The 14,747-nt window shown below is 46.9% G+C and overlaps 1 pseudogene; it reads right to left on the bottom strand.

Moving 5' to 3' along the window:
* Positions 1-1,527: 1,527 nt before the first annotated feature.
* Positions 1,528-8,529, bottom strand: LOC101427067 (calcium-binding and coiled-coil domain-containing protein 2 pseudogene; annotated as a pseudogene).
* Positions 8,530-14,747: the final 6,218 nt, after the last annotated feature.

Raw genomic sequence — 14,747 nt, 5'->3', positions numbered from 1 at the left:
GTCTTTCATTAAATTTGGGAAGCTTTCTACCTTATATATTTGAATATTCCTTCTGCCTCTATCCCTTTCTTCTCCTTCCTATGGGCATCTGTAATTCCCAGAATGTATACAATGGTACGTATGATGGTATCCCACTGGTCTCTTAGGCTCTTTTTACTTAAAAAAAATTTTTTTCCTGCTCTTCAGCATGAATCATTCAAATTGTCTTGTCTTTTAGTTCACTGATTCTTTCTTCTGCCAGCTCCTATTTGCTCTTCAATCCATCTAGGGAATTTTTTGTTTGTTTTTATCATAATCTCAAGATTTATTATAACCAAAATTCCTGAAATAGAGAACTAGTTTATTTTTTGGCATTAGAGAGATTAACAATATTTTCTCATTATTGACTTATCCATGTCTAAATGCACAGTATTAGTCAGCCAAAGGGGCACTGATGCAAAATACCAGAAATCAGTTGGTTTTTATAAAGTGTGTTTACTTGGGTTAGAAGCTTACAGTCACAAGTCCCTAAAGAGTCTAAGTCAAGGTACCATAAGAGGTTCTTTCCCACCCAGAACTATGGCCACGTGCTGATGCAAGATGGTGGGCAAAGTCTTCAAGGGTTCAGTGTTCCTCCTCCTCCCAAGGCTCCGTGGTCCCAGCTTCTTCCAATGTCAGCTGCATCTGGGCTAAGTCTCCTCTCTCTCCCAGGGCTCATTCCTCTCTGGGCTCAACTGCTCTGTTCTTTCCACAAGGTCAGCTGCAGACTATCAGGCTCCTTCTCTTCCCAGGGCCTCTGCCATGTCTATGGTGCTGTCTCTACTCTTCTGTGTCCTTCTGTGTGTTTACTTCCCAAGGCTCCAGCTCAAAACTCAATTAATTCCTGTTCCTTGTTGTTTTCTTGGTGAGTCCCCACCCAACAAGGGGGTGGAGACTCAACATCCTACTGACATGGCCCAATCAAAGCCCTAATCATTATTTAATCAAGTAAAGTGGAACCTCTGAATCCAATATAATCTAATATGCCCAGGGGAACAAACCAGTTTACAAACATAACCCAATATCTAGTTTTGGAATTCATAAACAACATCAAAATGCTACATACATCTGCTCAGAAAGTTTCAAACCATATAGTTTTTAATAACTTATACTAACCATTAGAAAGGACTTACAACAATAAAAGTTACATGCATAGGAAAGATCAAGTAGGAGAGCATATCAACCAGAAAGGAAGAAGATTTTCTGTGATTGAAATAACATTTCCTGTCCATGGTTAGAAATAAGAGGCTTCTGCTGGGTTCTGAGAAATTAGGATGAGAAATCTTTGGTATCCAAGTTGGATGACTGAGTTCTCTGCTGTGCCATTTTGACTAGTCTAATGCAGTCAGAAAAGGAGTCTTGAGGAGGAAGAAAATCTCAACCTTTAGATAATTTCTAGCTGCAGGGTTAAGATGGAGGACTGAGTACAAACACACTCAAAGCCTGCTCTTGAACAGCAGCAGGACAATTTGGAGAGCTAAGCAGGCCTATTGTGAATACCAGGTCAGCTCATCCCAAGGCCCTTGTACAGGTGATCCCTGGAAGAATTGACACAGCTAGAGTAATAACCCAGAAAGATGGAAGTAACAGCCCCTAATACTATTCTTCAGATAACTGACATAGTTCTACCTCTAGAAATGCCGAATAATTTCAGGTTAGGCAGAATCTTGAGTCATAACTCATAGTAGAAGCTGTAAGTCTTACTCTATAGAATCCATCTACAATATAGATCCAAGAGGCTTGACACTTACAGATCACATGGTCTTCAAAGATCTGCCTCTCACCCTGCTGGGAAGATCTTGTCACAAATTGGACAATTCAAACCTAAAGGTCAGCATGTGCTGCTCCAAGGTGATATCATCAATGTCATTAACAAAGTTTGCTCAGCAAGTGGGACATTTCTTGATGGACAGCAGCCTGGGACAGAACTTCCTTGGATACCAGAATATGGGTTTCCACAGAGAAGTTCAGGATTTTGTCCTGCACTTACCTGAACTGAAGTAGGCAATTGATACGTCAAAGAGTGAACATCTAGAACCATGTAAGTCAGCCATCTGCTGTTCTCCCTCTCCAAAAGATCATTTTCTTCTTCTATTCTCTCTTTTTTGCTTTGCAGAACTTGACATATAAACTTGTTCCCACTCAGTCTTTTTGACAGGTCAAAATTCTGGCCCATTAGCTCCTGTTTTTCATTGTTGCAGTAGTTTCCTTTTGCTTCATCTCCTCCACTGTCTGCTCAAGCTTCTTCTGGTGCTCCTCTGTTCAGTAAAATTGAGGAACAGCTGGCCATTTTCCTTTTTCAGATGCTCCAACTGTTCTGTCTTATCTTGATGTCCTTGAACAAGCTTCTCCATTTCTTTCTCTTGAATTAATAGCTAGGCCTGGAGATGATCCACTCTGACTCCCATCTCCTTTTCTGAGGACATCTTCCGGTTTTGCTCTTTTGAGTCGAAGCAGTTCTGTCTCCCAACAGCCCTTCCACTCTTTTGTTTTGCTTTCCAACTTTGTATTGAGATTCTTTAGGGTTTTAGCTCCTTCTGTACTTCCTGCATCCTCTGAAGCTCAGCCTGCACATCTGCCTTCTGCTTCTGGAGGTTGAGACAGCTGTCCTTCAGCTCCTGATTTTCTTTGCAAAGCTTTTATTACACTGCTCAATCTCTTCTATCTCTTCCTGAGTGTTAACAACCAGAACGTATTCCTCACTTTCTGGAAGGAACTGGAAAGGAGTATTTGCTCCCCAGACCAGACCATCCTGATCCAAATAGCAGAAGAGATAATATTCATCATCCTTGGGCAGGTAATAAGCTTTGAATTGACCTTCCTGCTTTTTGGCTGATTCTGTTTAGGCCGGTGGGCAAAGAAACCCAAGATGAAGATGTAATACTCCCAGGTTATCTACCATGCCATCCTAAAGATGCCAATCCAATCCTTTTGATGGGGGACAAAATTCTGGAAGAGTGTAAAATAACATATCCCCTCCAAGAATGAAGAACTTCTCCACCCTGTTAAAGATGCCCTGAGAGAAATAACAATCATCCAGCAAGACAGTCGATGTAGGGGGATCTTTTATTATTTCTTCTGTGGTGGGAGTCCAGGTATACCCTGCTGGACAACAGTAACAGGATGGGGCCCTCTAGGGAGTTTTTCATTTTGGTTAATGTGATCTTCAACCCCAGTATTCCTGTTTGGTTCCTTCTTATAATTTCTCTCTCTTTATTGAGAATCTCATATTTGGCATTCATCATTTTCTTGATAACCTTTAATTATTTCTCCATGTTTTCCTTTATTTCTTTGAACATATTGCATATCATTTTTTACAACTATTTCATATGTCCAAAGTGTGGTTTTCTTCATTGATGGTTTCTGGATTCCTATCATATTCCTTGGGATGGCCCATCATTTCCTGCTTCTTTGTTTATCCTGTAATATTTTATTACACACTGTACATCTTAATATTTTCATGTGTTAACTTGGATTTAGTCCCTAAGCTATCTGCTTCTTAAGTTTGTATCCTGCTACTGATGTGACTTAAATATTCTTGAGTGCCAGGAGCTCAAAATGAAAGCAAACTAACCAACACAACGAACACGTTTCACCAACTTTGCAAATTGATTCTGTGTTGGTTGGTGGTCAGTCCTCCTATCAAGTTCATCCTGAGGTGAAAGTGACTTGCAGCATCTACTCCATCTTTTCTGAGCCTGCATTTTGTCCTGGGAATTCCCTAGACCTAGGGATTTCAAATGCCCTTTATAATTCTTAAGAAATAGACTTTCTCCCTACCCCCAGTGCTCTATTGTATGCCATAAAGCAGATGATCCTTTACCCCAGCCTGCTTTGACTTAATTGTTTCTTAACTGCTTTACTGCTTTAGTCGTCTGCAAGCTGCTTCTCCCCGTAGGACAAGTTCTTGGGAGGGTGAGCCAGAGATAAGTTTTCCATTGTCTTTCAGGCTGTCACCTGATAGACTGGCACTGACATCCTGGCTCCCCAGGATCTGCTTAGGAGTGAGTCTGATCCCTCTGGAATGGGGCCAGGAGCCCACAATGGATGTGCAGTCTGGCTCCATTCTAGACCAGGAACGGGTAGCAGTACTGGCCACCAAGAGTGCCAGAAGCAGCTCCTTTTTCTGTTCGTTTGTTTTTTACAGTCCTGATTTATCTTTTAATATTTATTCTAGTAATAACTATACAACTTAAAATGTCCCCTTTTAATCACATCCACATATATAATTCAGTGCTGTTAATGCCATTCACAATGTTGTGCTACCATCACCACCATCCATTTTCAAAAGTTTACAATCAACCCAAATAGAAAGTCTGCAAATTAGGCATTAACTTCTCATTCCCCATCCCCAAATCAAACCCTGGTACCCTATATTCTAGATTCTAACTCTCTGAGTTTGCTTATTCTAATTATTTTCTATCAGTGAGATCACACAATATTTGTCCTTTTGTGTCTCAACATAATATCTTCAAGGTTCATCCATGTTACGTAAACCAGAACTTCATTTCTTCTTTACAACTGAATATTCCATTATATGTATATGTACGTATGGACATTTGGGTGGCTTCCATCTTTTGGCAATTATGAATAATGCCACTATGAACATTGGTATGCAAATATCTGCTCAAATCCCTGAAATATCTGCTTTCCATTCTTTTGGGTATGTACTTAGTAGAGGGATTGCTGGGTCATATGGTAATTCTATACTATGCTTTATGAGGAACTGCCAAACTGTTTTCAAGAGTGGCTGCATCATTTTACATTCCCAGCAGCAGTGAATGATTGTTCCTATGTCTCCATATCTTCTCTAACACTTGTAATTTTTGTTGTTGTTGTTGTTTTAGGTACTGGGGACCAGGAATTGAATCCCAGACCTTGTATGTAGGAAGCTGGTGCTCAGTTACTGAGCCACACTGGCTTCCCTGAGTTGGTTTTTAAATATTTTTTTTGCTTGTTGTTTGTTTTTGTTTCTTTCAGGAGGCATTGGGAACTGATGGGACCTCCCATGTGGGAAGCAGGCTCTTAACTGCTTGACCCACATCTGCTCCCTCTGTCTTTTTTTAAAATGGTAGCCATTCTAGTGGGTGTAAAATGGTATCTTGTGGTTTTGATTTGCATTTCCCTAATGGCTAAAGATATTGAGCAGGTTTTCATGTGTTTTTTAGCCATTTGTAGATCCTCTTTGGAGAAATGTCTATTCAAGTCTTTTGCCCATTTTTAAATTGGGTTGTCTGCCTCTTTATTGTTGAGTTATGGGATTTCTTTATATAGTCTAGATATTAAACCCTTATCAAATGATTTCTAAATATTTTCTCCCATTAAGTAGGTTATCTTTTCATTTTTGTGATAAAGTCTTTTGGTACACAAAAGTTTTAAATTTTCTTGAGGTCTCATTTATCTATTTTTTCTTTCATTGCTATGCTGTAGGTGTAAAGTCTAAGAAACCATTTCTTAACACAAGATTTTGAGGATGCCTCACTACTTTTTCTTCCAGGAGCTTTATAGTCTTGGTTCTTATATTTAAGTCTTTGATCCATTTTGAGTTAATTTTTCTATGTGGTGTGAGTAGGGAGCTTCTATTGTTTTTAAAGCTGTGTTTCCTTGACTTGGCCCTGGCCCAGTGACTGCAATCCTTTAAATGTTCTCCACAGTTTTGAGGACAACGGTTGTGCCAGTTTTTTTTTTTTTTTTTAATTTCTCCCCCTCCTCCTCCCACCCCGTTCCCCCTGAAGTCTGCTCTCTGTGTTCGTTAACTGTGTATTCTTCTGTGTGTGCTTGTATTCTCATTAGGCAGCTCCGGGAACCAATCCTGGGACCTTCTGGAGTGAGACGGAGGCGATTACTCTCTTGAGCCAACTCAGCTCCCTGTTCTGCTATGTCTTCTTATTTTCTTTCCTCTGTGTCTCTTGTCGCGTCATCTTGCTGTGCCAGCTCTCCACATGGGCCGGCACTCCGCGTGGGTCAGCTCACTGTGCAGGCCAGCTTGCCCTCACCAGGAGGCCCTGGGCACTGAACCCTGGATCTTCTATATGATAGACAGGACCCCAATTGGTTGAGCCACATCTCTTTCCCTGGGCCGGTTTTTGCTAGCTGTTCAAAGATTCTGGGGGGTGGGGCATGGCACCCGGAGTATCTTATGCCACCAGCTTGGTTGACTGCATGTCTTCCTTTACTTCTTCAGTTACAGTTTCTTTTAGTTCTTTGTACGTATTTATAATGGCTACTTGGAAGTCTTTTTCTGTTAAATCTGAGATCTGTTTGCTCTCACAGGTAGTTTATGTTGTCCACTTTTTTCCTGTGGTATGGGTCAGACTTTCCTGCTTTTGTTTTATTTCCCCATACCTCAGGATTTTTCACTGGAATCTGGAAGTTTTAGATAACGTATTATAGCCACTCGGGGTACTGCCCTTCCTAGGGCTCGTTGTGGTCATTTGCTTACATGTTTAGTGACTGGCCTATTTTCATGAAGTCCATTTACCACCACCACCCTCTGCCCCCAAGGTATTTTTTTTTGTCTTTATTCATTTTTTTAATATTACATTAAAAACATATGAGGTCCCCATGTACCCCCCACCCCCCTTACCCCACTACTCCCCCATAGCAACGATCTCCACCATCATCATGAGACATTCATTGCATTTGGTGAATACATCTCTGAGCACCACTGCACCTCATGGTCAATGGTCCACATCATAGCCCACACTCTCCCATGTTCCATCCAGTTGTCCCCAAGGTATTAAGCCTCTGATGTTGCTCCTTGGGAGGTGCAGCTTTGGTGTCACCCTGGGAGGACAGTCCTTTGGGCAGGAATCTCTGCCTCTTTTGCTGACCACACCCAGTGGCTAAACTCCAGGCATTGCCTACTGATTGCTGTACTGTTTTCAACAATGCTCTGGGGGCATCAACCACTCTACAGACTAATCCAATCAAATTGGGGCTACTTTGAAGAAATAGTTCTGGAGGTCTGTGTTTAACATTTGTTTTGACTCCACCAGCTCCCATCCTAATTGTCTCTTTCCCTGGTTCCATCCTGAAGAGCAGTGGGTCCATAGTTTAGCCTGTTTCTTCATTGAGTTTACAAATCACCTCCCAACTGCCTTTCATTAAAACCTCCACTGTGAAAGCACAGGATGACTCTGGTTTCTGGGCTCCAGGGCTCTTACTTATGTCACATAAAAGAATTTAAGGGGAGTAGATGTGGCTCAAGTGTTAGAGTGCAACAACAACAACGAGGGAAAAACCAACTCAGGGGAGCCACTGTGTCTCAGTGGTTGACACCAGCTTCCCACACATGAGGTCCCAGCTTCCATCCCTGGCCCCCAGTACCTCAAAAAAAAAAAAAAAAAAAAAAAAGAATTTGAAGATATGCCATGGGAAAGCCAGCTTGTAAGATAGGGAACTGATAGACCGAACCTGGCAAAGAGTCCATGTGGACATCAGTAGTCCCAAGATGTCTGCTGGAAGACCTTCCCCCACACAAGATTCTGACATTCAGAACAGGATTTCCTCTGGAAGCCAGAGGAAGCCCGGGATATTCCCCCAAGGACTTTATCACTGGACCCTCCCAGGGGATTGATGGGTGGGGCAATCAATCAAAAGAGTAAACAGCTGGGACTCCTCCTATGCCATTAGCAAAGGGGTGGAATAATTAATAGTTCAAAAAGCAGGCATGAAGCCTGAACCTTGCCTTTGGACCCCCGCTCTTGCCTTGGCTATGTCCCGGTGCCGGTGTGTGAGCCCGTTCCTGTCTTCTGCACCCTACTATCACCGTTTTTTCTCTGCCATGACGGCCACGCAAGTAAAACCTGGGCATCTATAATCTACAATGGGGTATTGTAGTCTGTAAATCAGCCTGCTTCATGACTTTTCAGCCCCTTCCTCTTCACCTGGGACCCCTGGTCTGTTATTTTCCCCCATTTTTCTTCCCTCCCTACTTGAATAAATCACTGGCCTAATTCACCCAACGTGTTCTTGAAATTCCTTTCTGCAGCATAGCCAAGAACCTAGACAAAATCCAGTAACAATAGAGTAGGTAAGGGAGTAAAGAGTTTATTAAGAAACAAGAAAATGAGAAAAGTACACGGTCCATGCTTCAGCACAGACCGCAGGCACACTGCATGGTGAGTTGTGCGGTGGGGCCCCAGGTCAGGCCATTTTTAAAGTCTTTTTGCTGTTCTGATTGGTTGCCCCACCGGTCATTTCTCAGGGCACCAAAGGTGAAGCCTTTTGAGGATATCTGGGGCTCTCCCTCTCGGTCCAAATGAGATTCTCATGGCCAAGATCTCATGATGTCTTTCTGGCAGCCTGTTTCTCAGGAGGTTTTCAGGTGGGGTCTCACAGCCATGTTGTCTGTCGGCCATGTTGCCTGTCGGCCATGTTGCCTGTCGGCCATGTTGTCTGTCGGCCATGTTGTCTGCTGGCCATGTTGCCTGCTGGATCTTCAGCTGTGACCCAAGTCTTCCCTTTCCCAATACTAATCTGCCCTCATTTACGCTTGAACATCTCCATGGTCTGTTAAAAATGAAGTCAGTTTCCTTTGGGAAGGGATTAGGAACTCTTTGTTCAATGGCCCCAGGCAAAATCTCCAAGGGGACAGTGGCATGCATCTTTCTGCATGATGTCCCACTTTAGGAGTTGAGCACTTGGTGCAAGAAGGCATAGCCGGAGGTCTTCTCAGCTTGTTTCTCCTAGCATGGACCCACTGCCTTATGAGTTGAGACTAAGGTGACTGGGGCCCTGCTATTTTCAGTGGTGCTATGCCCGAGGTAGAGCCTCCATTACCTGAGCTGGGACTGGATGGAAGAAAGGGAGCCCCACCTCACGGCCACACTCACCTGGAATTTAGCCTCAACAACACATAGCTGGGGGCAGGATGACGAAGGTTAAGGCCCTGCTTCTCTTGAGAGCAAGCCCTCTGACGGAGGGCAGGGGGCAGGGTACCCTGTGTTCTTGCCTGAAACAGTCTGGAATGAAATTTCTGCCTAAGAAGTGGGTGGAAGGGGGTGGGGAGGTGGGAAAGTCTTGATTCAAATACCACAGCCTCTTGTTGCTCTTAATGAATTTTAGTAGATTTCCTTGAGCAAATGTTTCTTCCTTTGCTGTATTCCTTTAGGACCATTTCCAGAGGCTTTCAATGGTTGTTTTTTAAAATAAGGTTCACCAGTTTCACTGGGGAGGGATCTGTGCAGCTACTTGTGCTGTCATGCCAGAAGGTGATTTCTCCCTTTTGCCCTGGTTTTTAAATAAGGGCCTGCATTTTCATTTCATACTGGATCCCACAAATTACGTAGTCAGTCCTGGCCTTAGCCAGGTATCAAGCAGGGATCAAAAGACAGGGTGGCCTAAAGCTCCAGGAAGGTAAGTCGAGGTGTACCTGCTTCCAGAATGCTGTGCCTAGCCCAGCCATCATCTTCTTAGATGTTCTCTTCTGGGGTGGCACCTGCTCCCCGAGAGTGGTGGGGCCCCTGTGTAGATGCAAGTAGGTGAGTGGCTGCACCGCTTTGGAAAGGGACCAAAGAGTGGTGCTTGAAGGAAGGTTCTCGCACATTTCCTAGATCACAAAGATATTATCCCAGCCAAAACAATGACGCAGAGGTGAATATTTGCAAACAGTTTGTCTTAGGCTTAGCCTGAGGTGCAATTAAAGATGTAGCAGAGCATCTGGAGCCTGGAAAAATCTTTAACTCCTGTGCCTGGTTTTTCAAACCTTCCTGGCCTTCAGATTTCCCTGGGAATTTGCTAAAATGCAATTATCTTGGCCTTACCTCCAAAGATTCTGAATCACTAGGTGTGAAAGGGCATTAAAAAAAAAAAGACATAATTTAAATTTGTCATTTTAAGCGTCTAATTCTGTGGCATTTATTACATTCACACAATTAGACAACCATTACCACTGTTTCCAAAACTTTTCCATCACCCAAAACAGAAACTCTGCACGCATTTAGCGATAACTCCCCATTTGCCTTTCCCTCCAGCTTCTGGTAACATGTAATATAATCTACTTTCTGTCTCTGTGAACTTGCCTATTCTAGATATTACATATAAGTGAAATTACACAATATTTGTTCTTTCGTGTCTGGCTTAATTCACTCAGGATAATGTTTTCAAGGTTCGTCCATGTTGTAGCATGTATCAGCACTTCCTTTTAATGGTTGAATAGTATGCCACTGTGTGTGTGTACTCCATCTCGCTTCTCCGCTCATCTGTTGATGGACACTTGGGATGTTTCCACCTTTTGGCTACTGTGAATGCTGCTGCTCTCTGTTTGAGTCCCTGTTCTCATTTCTCTTGGGTACCTAGGAGTGGAACTTCTGGGACATATGGTAATTCTATGTTGAGCTTTCTCGGGAACCACCAGACTGTTTCCCACAGCAGCTGAACCATTTTACACCCCACCAGCAACAGTGCACAAAGATTTCCATTTTTCTGCATCCTCACTGTCACAGTTTGAAGTTATTTTATGAATCCCCAAAAGGAGAAGATTATGTTATTGAGCTAATCCATTCCTGTGGGTGTGGGTGTGGGGCCCTTTTGATTGGACTACGTCAGTGAGGCGTGACTCAGGTTGGGTCTCCGCCCTCTTCCTGGAGACACAGAGAGAAACACGCAGAGAAAGGAAGCTGCTGCCAAGTGAGAGAGAGGAGGAAATAGAGAAAGAGGTTCCCAGGTTCACCTACAACTGCAGAAAGGCAGAGAAGCCCTGGGAGGCTGCCAGAGGTGCCAGAGTCTGGAGTCAGCAGAGCACAGGAGCATGGAAAGAGGCTGGGCCCACGGAGCAGAGCAAGGCTGAAGGAAGAGCCGTATACCTGATAGTCCACAGCTAGACTTGGGAAGAAAGTGGAGACCGAGAGAGGAGGCCCAGAAGGAGACAAGCCCCGTGCCTGGCTGCCCACAGCTGAGCTCCAGGAGAGGGAGGACTCTGGAAAGGAAGGCAGGGCCCTCAGCCGAGCTCAACCGCCATCTTGTTTTGCCACATGGCAGGACCCGGGGATCACCAGCCGCTGTCCTTGGAGAGAAAGTGTCTCTGACTGTGCCTTGATTTGGACATTTCATGGCCTCAGGACTGCAAGCTTTTACACCAAATAAAATTCCCATTATGAAAGCCAAGTCATTTCTGGTACTTTGCATCCACAGACCTTTGGCAAATCAAGACACTCACCAACACGTATTTTTTGGGTTTTATTTTTATTTATTTTTAAAATAGCTATCCTGGCAGGTGGGAAGTGGTATCTCACGGTGATTTCGATTTGCATTTCCCTAATGACAAAGGATGCTGAGCCTCTTTTCACGTGTTTATTGGCCTTTGCATATCTTCTCTGGAGAAATGTCTATTCAAGTCCTTTGCCCATGTTTTAATTTGGCTGCTTGTCTTTCTGCTGTTGGGTTGTGGGAGTTCTTTATATAATCTGGATGTTAACCCTGGAATTGAATTTAGAACAAGAAACCCAGGGAATTCTTTTTCTAGTGAGTGGGTGAGTGAGTGGCTGTTCACAGGCCACGTCGAGGTGCTGGGACGAGAGTGAAGAAACCACTTTGGATGTTCCACCCCCGGCAGACGCCATGTGGAGTGGAGATGAGCCTGCCCTTCAGAGCACTGCACACATCGCCTACCAGGACCCTGAGCCTCAGTGTCATTTGTTAGGCAGCAGAAGATAGTTGGCAATTTACTGAACGACCTTGGGACTAGATGGATGGTGCCCAAATCACATCTCCATCCAAGCTGCACAGAAGCCACACGCTCCTGGTGCTTAGTAACTGCCCTTCGAGTGGCACAATAGGCCACGTCACGGGCACCCCACACCACCCACACTCTGAGCCTTCTGTCTTATAAATTTCTCCTGTGGGCAGTTTCTTCCTAACAAGGTCACGCAGTCCTGGGCAAACCGTTTCCACCCCGGCCCCTGCTCTAAGGGGATAAGGACTTTTTGCTCCCTAGCGCTCCGGACTCGGGAGAAGACAAGAAACAAAAAACCTTCTGCCTTGTACAAAGTGCTGAGTCAACACCTCCGAGAATGAGGAAGGAAAAAAAAAACACTGGGCCTAGCTAAAATAGCAACATGAAATGAATAAGAACAGTATCTGAGAGTAAAGGTGACGACTTCTAAAATTAAAATTTTTTTTCTTTATATTTTTCTGCAGCTTCTCCGCTGCCTAAAAGCTGAGTAGGCATATTACTTTGCTTTAAAAGGCCCATACTAGAGTTGTCCCACGCGGATGAAAGCAGGGCTGGAGAGTGGGAGAACTGCTCGCCGCCTCCCCTTGGGTGGAAGCTGTGGCCCAGTGAGGCAGCCCCGGCCGCAAGCATCAGCTCACCCTCTGACGGCCAGGCTGAGCTGGAGGCGAGCGCGCAGCAAGCGCCAGGGATATCACTTCCACATTTGGCTGCGGCTTCCTGCCCCTAAAATAAAACGGGAAAGGAGTGACCACTTGTTTCTTATTTAGGGCCCTGCCTCTGGCAGCCTAGACTTGGAGGGGACTGCTGGGTGGTTGTTAAAGGGCAACCTTCAATTTTAAGTTTAAAATAAACCCAGCACCCTCTCTCAGCTCCAGGCCTCCAGCTGGGAATGGAAAATGATGGGCCCGAGCCACGCCCGGCAGGTCCGAGGATCAGAACCCAGGGGAGGCTGCGAGCCGCTGGAGCTGGTTGGCACATTCGCCGGAGCGCCCCTCTCCCTCCCTGGCCCCTTCAAGGAAAACTCCTCAAAGAAACCCTGGGAATAAATGAGAATGGCAAAAATGCAGATGCCCCGTGCCCAGTTGTGGGGAGATGCGAGCGCTGGGTCTGGCAGCAGGCTGAAGGAGGAAAGGAAAGCAGCCTCCGGAAGGGGCCCCTGACCCATGTGTGTTTGCCCCGCTCCTCCTGAGATGGTTTTCTCTCTTGGGTTGTGAGAACCCACCGCTGTCCCTTTATTTTATTCCTCCCTCCCCCCACTGTCTGCTCTCTGTGTCCATTTGCTGTGTGTTCTTCTGTGTCTGCTTGTATTCTCATCAGGTGGCCCTGGGACTCTGGGACTCTTTTTGTTGCGTCATCTTGCTGCGTCAGCTCTCCCTGTGTGTGGCACCACTCCTGGGCGGGCTGTGTTTTCACGTGGGGTGGCTCTCCTTGGGGCCACTTCTTGCACAGGGGACACCCTTATGCAGGGACACCCCCGCGTGGGCAGACACTCCTTGCTCTCATCAGCACCGTGCGTGGGCCAGCTCATCACACGGGTCAGGAGGCCCTGGGTTTGAACCCTGGACCTCCTATCTGGTAGGCGGGTGCTCTATCAGTTGAGCCGCATCCGCTTCCCTGCAGGGGCCTCTACTGAGCCAAAGCTCCGTGCTCTAGACCAGAGTTCTCCAGCTCATACCGCACCTGAATCCCCAGGAATGAGAGTGAAATGCAGATTTGGAGTCAGGGCCTCCCAGGGCCACACTGGGCTTTGGCCAGGCCACATCCCACTCAGGGGTGCTAAACCCTCGCTGGTCAGATTGGCCCCTCCACCCCCAGGGTGCCGCCAGCTCCCAGGGTGGGGCAGCGCGGTAAGATCAGGGCCAAATCAGAGTCCCTGGCCGCGGGATCACGGGGCGGGATCACGGGACGCCCAGGCCGGCCTGCTCCGGGGGTGCTGCGTCTTTGCAGGGTGCTCGCGGCTGGGGCTGAAACCCAGAGCTTCGCGGGCTCCTGCCTCCCCCTCGCCAGCCTGGACGAGGCCAGGACCTCGCGCGACCAGCGAGGAGTGCAGGGGGTGCTCTGGAGCCAGCGGGGTCTCCCGAGGAGCTGCTCAGGGATCCAGAACCTTCTCTCAGACCTCCTGACGGCGTGGTTTTTTTGTTTTTTAAGTTACTTGATTAAAAAGTCTTCCCTCCAGTTCCTCCCAGTTTGTCTTCCCTTCCCGACCCTGGCTCCGAAGCCTCGAGCGCTTCTGCCCAAAGGCCTCCCGTGGGGGGAGGAGGACGCAGGCACCGGAAGTCCGGGGGCCGACTCTCGGGGACCCCACGAGGCCCCTCTCTCCGCTGCCGGGGTCAGCGCAGGGCCCTGGCCCCCAGGCCTCGGTCGCCCTGACCTTGGCCGTGGAGGTTCTGCCCGCCGGCCCCGGGGCGGCCTTGCGAGGGGGCGGTGGGGGGAGCGTCAGCAGCCGCAGGTCAGCGCGCGTCCTGCGCGGCCAGTCCCGGCTGCCACGGGGAGGTCGAGGCACAGGGCGGGAGGTGCTGGCAGGCTCTCTGCCCCCCCGGGCGGGGGCGCTCAGGGGCTCCGGCCCCAGGCCAGACCTGAACCTTGGGGCCCCTCTGTCCAGCTGCCAACTGGACAAATGCCCAGGCGCTCCCACACGTTGAGCCCTCCACAAAGGTTTGTTGCTTGAAACTCATTTGTTCAGACATGCGGATGTTCTAACTTCATCAGCAGCAGGAGATAAATGTACACCTGAAAACTACTTCCAGGGGGCTGGGGGAGTGGGGAGGACGTATGGGCGTGACCCTGTTTGCACCCAAAGCCTCCAGGTGCACGGGGTTGTCCTGGGTACGGAGCGCCCAGCTCGGAGGGACTCCTGCTGCCCCCAGCCTCTCCCTGCAGCGTGGACCCTGCAGCGGGCATGCGCTCCTGGGGCTGCGTTTTCTGTCATTCAATTAGGAGCTTTCTTAGAGCCAAGTCAGGTAACCAGCACCAGCAATCCAAGTGTTGGCATGGGGGCTGCGGCAGTTTGCTATAATTGATGAAATCCAAAAAGAAATATTGGATTATGTTT

This window comes from Dasypus novemcinctus, chromosome 22 (assembly GCF_030445035.2).
Source record: "Dasypus novemcinctus isolate mDasNov1 chromosome 22, mDasNov1.1.hap2, whole genome shotgun sequence".
NCBI lineage: Eukaryota > Metazoa > Chordata > Mammalia > Cingulata > Dasypodidae > Dasypus > Dasypus novemcinctus.
Note: the sequence above shows the minus strand (reverse complement) of the source record. Positions and strands in the feature narration are given on the sequence as shown.